Source organism: Lupinus angustifolius, unplaced genomic scaffold (assembly GCF_001865875.1).
Source record: "Lupinus angustifolius cultivar Tanjil unplaced genomic scaffold, LupAngTanjil_v1.0 Scaffold_62_9, whole genome shotgun sequence".
Classification (NCBI taxonomy): Eukaryota; Viridiplantae; Streptophyta; class Magnoliopsida; order Fabales; family Fabaceae; genus Lupinus; species Lupinus angustifolius.
The window spans coordinates 129,793-136,380 of NW_017723053.1; positions in this window are offsets into that span (position 1 = coordinate 129,793).

A 6,588-nucleotide genomic window follows, 5' to 3' on the forward strand; every position below is an offset into this window, starting at 1 on the left:
ACTTGTTTCTCACTCATGTAACCTGTTACTTAGTTCTGGTAACCTGTTACTTAATCATAGTAACCCGTGACTTAGATCTAATAACTTTTTACACAGTATTTTAAAAATTGTTTTCATTTATACTTGTGTATATTAATTTTCTTTTAAAATACTTTTAAGCATTATACTAATTGTACATTTAGAGTATAAAGATAAAAGTATGTAACGACTAAGATTCTAATTTCTTGAAGCTTTATCTTCATTTTATTCATATGTATTCTTCCTTTTCTTCTTTTATATGATGTTGGTGTCTTCATCAAAACCGTGTCAAGGTCAAGAGCGAGATCTTCTTCACAATCTCCCCCTTTTTGATGATGACAAACCAATATCTTCTTGACAGAGTAGTTTTATGAGAGTAGCATACTTTGTGATATTCTGACTTGTCTTGAGTATGCTCCCCATATTTTGCATGCACCCCCTTTGATTTGGAGTTATGTTCCTGAAGGAATTTTTAACAGAAAATACATTCTTCCAACTTTTCTCCCTCTTTTGACTTTATCAAAAATAAGAAAAGCCAAGAGTCCAGCATAATATATATAGCATACAATATGTATATAACAATCATAAAGGTAATCATAAAGGTAACATCACATAGCAGAAAATTAAAGATGTTCAAACATTTGTTCAAAACATAATCAGAAAAACAACAAAACAACAATTATCCATAATCATTCAACAATACAAAGAGAATTCCTAGACAAAAAATATTCTAAGACTCAGGCTTAGTGTTATCATCATCAAGGTCCATGCTATTGATCTTATAAGAAAGATGTTGAATCTCAAATTGGACTTGTTGATTTTGAGCATCAAGAGCATCCATCCGATTAGAGATGTAGCCTCGAAGAGAGAATAATTCATCTATAATCATCTTATTGGTAGGCATGGTAGCAGATGAAGAAGAATCAACATAAAACTCAGAAGGTTGATGTTCAGGAGGGTTAACATTGACATTTGCAGCTTCATCAACAGGTGCAACCTGTCTATCACTTCAATGCTTATAGAGTCTATCAATAGGATCTCGAAAGAAGCCCATTTTGTGGATCACATCCACATCGATCTTACTATCACATATATCAAGTGTGAATTTGGATTCATCAGTAGTTGATATACCAAAATGCTCAAGTAAGTTGGTTATGAAGATTGCATAAGGCAAAGGGCTGTGAGTATCTTGAACAGACCACATATGTCTCATTACAGTGTTAGCCCAATTGATTGAAAGGTTATGCTTAAGAGCATGCATCAATTGTAATTCCATGTCATTAACTTGATAATGCTAAGAAAGTAATGAAGCAAACGATCTTCGAAATTTAGATTTCCGACATCAAGGATATCTCTACTCTTTACAGTTTCACCTAAAGCCAATTGCTTTCGTATTTCTATTTCCCTTTTAGAGAATCTACACATAGAATAGTAGAACTCTTTTCTATCATAATGATCCCATTCACATGCAAGACCGAAATCTTTTATGCTACCTTGAGAAGATATGTTATAGCATATTGAACTAAAGGTCTTCACATCTAAGACAATTTATTTTCCTTTCACATTGGATGTTAGACGATTTTTCCTAAAGTTCAAGTTGTAGTAAAATACTTTAACAAGTTCAGGATAATAGGAATTTTATTTCTCACAAAAATCAAAAAGATCTTGTTGCCTTAGTAGAGTAGGAAAATGGAAATCTTCAAACTCAAAGTTACTTACATTGCCATACTTGGGAGTAAATATGGAGCGTCCAATGAAATGATTTGAGAAGACATTGCATTGTTCATCATTTGCAAGAAGACGTTCCAAATCCAGAGGGTTAGTTTCAGAAGATGAAGTACCTTGCTTCTTTTGGACACATTGGTATGTTGCTTCTTAGCCCTTGATGATAAAGACATTGATTGAAGTTTTGAAAAATTTAGGTTTTGAGGTTTCAGAGATTTGAGGATTTTTTATTAAGACCACTAAACACGAAATCTATGGAGTAGAAGTCTTTAGAATTGAAAATGTAATAAGAAACAAGTCAAAAATCACGCAAATCATATCAAAAATGAGGTTTTTAGAGAAACACTAGGGTAAACACAAAAAGAGAGGTTTGAGGATGAAAAAAAAGTGTTTGAAAAATGAGGAGGGAAACTTAAATACTGGTAAGAGTAATAAGTTACTCAAAGTGAGTAATCGGTTACTCAACATAAAAAATTCCCAAATTTCAAACATTCATCTTAGGCAATCAATTACACAGAAGGGTAATCGGTTACTGAAAGTTCCTACCCAATGTTGTAATTTGTTACTCTCTAGAGTAATCGGTTATTGACCCTCTAATTTTAAATTCCAGGCATACTGATGCCTGGTAATCGGTTATGAACATATGTAATCGATTATTGTTTAGTGACATGTTGTAAAGGAAATTCTTATAAATTTGGGGCACTTATGGTGTAGTTATGATGAAATTTATGTACAACTCTAAAGAATCTATTGTGATTAATCTTGTTTAAGGACCTTACATGTTTTTATTTCAATTGAAGGAGAATGAGGTGTAGAAACGATGGAAATTGAAGGAATCTGCGTAAAAGGAGCTCTAGATCCCTAGTCGAAGCGAAAATTGCTAATTCAAGGAAAAGGCTTAAATCACTGCCTATCCCTCGCTCAAGCTAGGGGACTGCCGCTCAAGCGACAATTCCAACTTTTGGATGTCAAAATTTCTGTGTCTCTCTCCCAAGAGAGAGAACCTCGCTCAATCTAGAAAGACAAGTTCAAAACTCTGATTCTCTCGCTCGAGCGAGACAAATGTCGCTTAAGCTAGAAGATTTTCTAAATGCTGAAATTTGCTCTTTAGCTCGAGCGAGAGACCAGAAGTCTATAACAAATATAGACGGTTAAGAAAATAAAATGGGGGTTATCCAACCATTTTTCAAGCTTCATACACGAATTTTAGAGAGAAACACGGGAGAAGAAGAGAGAAGTTGTGGGAACGACTTTAGATCTAGAATTTCTTGTAATTTCTCATGATAAGAGTGTTGTAATGACAAGGATAAGTGGCTATTTCACCAGTGGTGAGATTGAAATGTAATCTTCTAACTTTTGTACTCCTTGATTCAATTCTTTAATATATTCAGTTATTTGATTTTGGGAAGTCTATCTTGTGCTTAATGCTTGAATTTACTTTGAAGTTGAATTCTTGATTTTAGATCCAAGTTGAACTAGGAAGTTGAACATAGCATCGAATCTAGTTTATCTTCCTTGATACATCATTGCTCTAGAAATGGACAATGATGTATGAATTTCTTTTACATTGAAATTAAGGCTAGATAATTGGTTAAATATCCAAGAAATTGGTACTTGAGTAATTATCTAAGGATTTTATACTTTAGGAATTGATATAAATGATTCGAAGACAATGTGCATCAAAATCTATAACTTCAGAAGTTATACGGAATTGAATATGAGGATTGCAAAGGGAAAGAACGATAAATTTCAATCCCAACTCATTTAATTTCAAGTTTAAACTTTTACATTTTTACAATTTTATTTCAAAACCAAATAAATATCAAAACCTCAAATCATGTAAATATATACTCAATCTCCTTCTTTGAGAATTAGTACAAAACCAATCAGCTCTCTGAGGATGATATCCTGGTATTTACCGAATTTTGTTACTTGAACGATATGGTTCACTTGTCGTACCAAAAATATCATCAAGTTTATGGCGCCATTGTCGGGGAGCAATGAGCGATTTATATTAGTTCTATAACGAGTTTATTGAGTATTGTGAATAATTATTATTTTTAATTTTCTTTTTTTGTAGTATAATTAATCTTTGTGCTAACCTTTGTCGTAGTCTTCTTATTTATGCTTTTGCGAGGTAAGGCTACTGAAGAACAATTACAGTTTAATCCAGAAATTGAGAAGTCAGCCAAAAGTAACTGAAAGAAGGCAAAAGAGAATGAAAGCAAGGTAATTAGGAAGCACAATGCAACTCTAAACAATCAACAATTTCAGAGCCTCAATTAGACGAAATGAAGAATGCCAACAATGACACATGAAATAATGAGAGGCCTAATCATCTAAGGAGGACATTAGGTGACTATGTTATGTACTAAGGTCCACAATACTATTCAAGCATTGTCATTCCACATATCGAAAGGACAGTGGAGATCAAGTCCGCATATCTGAATTTGGTCAATGCTCACTAGTTTAGGAGGAAAGATTATGAACATCTGTAGGCTCATCTGGATAATTTTTATGAGTTGGTGGCAATAATGAAATACAATGACAATGAGAGGGAAACTACATATATGATGTTATTTCCATTTTCTCTCCTTGGTGAAGCTAGGGAATGGCTCAAGTCTCACCCTACCCAAAGCTTAACCAATTGGAGTGATTTGGAACCCAAGTTTCTAACAAGATTCTTGCCACCAGCTAGATATGTGCATGCCAAGTTTGAAATCTCAACATTCAGACAAGGTATAGAAGAGGCATTCTATGAGGCTTGGGAACATTTCTAGATGGTGTTGAGGAAATGTCCCAACCATGGATTTGAAGATGTGGATCAGCTGAATATATTTTGTCATGGTTTGAACCTTAGACAAAGATGATACTAGATGTTGCAGCAGGTGGCACTATGATGGTTGTTGATGCTAAGCAAGCCACCCAGATTATAACTGTTTTATCTTAAACAGATAGGCAAGCTCAACACAAGAAGAGGATAGTACAGAAAATGGGGTTTTAGATTTGAACACCTTTGATGTTATTCTGGCTCAGAATAAGATTCTAACACAACAGATTGCGACATTCACTAAACAAATGTCAATGCTACCTCAACAGCTAAATGTGGTACAAACTCCTCTAGTTCATCAACAAGTGTTACACTGTGAATTCTGTGAGGGTGATCATGCAACTGGTCACTATTTTGTGCTAAGTTCTAATAAAGAGGAAGAAGTGCAGTATGTCAATAACCAACCTAGACAAGAAAATTTCTCCAACAATCCTTCATACAATAATCAATTTTCACAGGGTTGGAGGGGTAATCAGAATCAAAATCAGAATTATGGTTGGAGACCAAAAGCAGGATTATCAAATATGCAACCACCATTTCAGCAACCATTCCAACAGGGCAACATCCACCAAGGCATGAAAGACTAACCAAATTAGAGGACACTCTAGAAAGGTTCATGCAAGTTTCAATGACAAACTACAAGAATACTGAAGCATCTATCAGGAATCTAGAAATACAAGTGGGTCAGTTGGCAAAACAGATGGAAGAGCATCACTTAGATCACCAACAGTTTTCAACCAACACTCAGATTAATCCCAAGGAATATTGCAAAGCCGTTACTACCAGGTCTGGAAAGGTGATTGGCAATGACGTTGGTGATAAATTGATAATAAAGGAGGAAGTGTTGATAGAAAAAGAGATTGATGGAGAAAAAAGTGAGTTTGAATAGATGCCAAATAAGGATAATGTAGAGAGTGGAGAAGAGAACAAAGAGACAGTGACACTTGAAGTTGGTTGTAGTGCTATAATTCAGAAGTCTTTACCTGGAAAAACTAAGGATTCGGGAAGCTTAACAATACCAGTCAGTGTTGGAGAATTATCTATGGGGAAGACACTACTTGATTTGGGTGCCAGCATTAATCTCATGCCTTTGTCTATGTTGAAGAGGATTGAAGATTTGGAAAGCAAACCCACAAGGATGACTCTATAGCTTGTAGATAGATCAATGAAATTTCCTTATGGGGTTGCAGAAGATGTCCTGGTTAAGGTGGACAAGTTAGTATTCTCAGTCGATTTTGTAATAATGGATATTGAACAGGATGCTGAAGTTTCTCCGATTTTGGGAAGACCTTTCATGAAGACTGTCAAGGTGAATATTGATGTTGATGAGGGCAAGCTAAAAGTCAGGGGACACGTTAATGAAGTTAACTTAAACGTGTTTGAAGCCATGCATCCTCTGAAGGACAAGCAATATTGTTTCAGAGTAGATGTTGGTGAAGAACCATACATGAATGACACACATCTACACAAAAGCAGTCCTTTAGAGAAAGCTTTGATGGGTGTACCTGAAGGTATAGATGAAGAAGAGGATAATAGTATTGAGAATTGTGCAGCAAAGCTAGGTGTATACCGAGAGGTTTCATCTCAGCAGGTCCAAAATGAGGAGCTAACCAAAACTCAGGAAATTGAAACTCATAAGTTGGACCTGAAAATTTTGTCTTCACATATGAAGCATGCATTTATGGAAGATGGAGGTAATAAATTAGTTGTGATTAGCAGCACTTTATCACCTAACGATAGAATTGCAAGATCCAACATCTCAAAGAAGCTGGATAATTAATAGGGAAATGGTCAAACCATACTTGGATGGTGACATCGAGCGGCTCATCATAATCATCCACTTCAAAAACACATAAAGAAATAGGCGTCGAACTAATGACGTTAAACAAACGCTACCTGGAAGGAAATCCAACTTTTACTATTTTCATGTTGTTTTATTTTTGTTACCAGTGTTGTTTTGTTGTATATAAATCATTGCATAAAAGACTTGGACACACTCCACTTTTCCATCATGA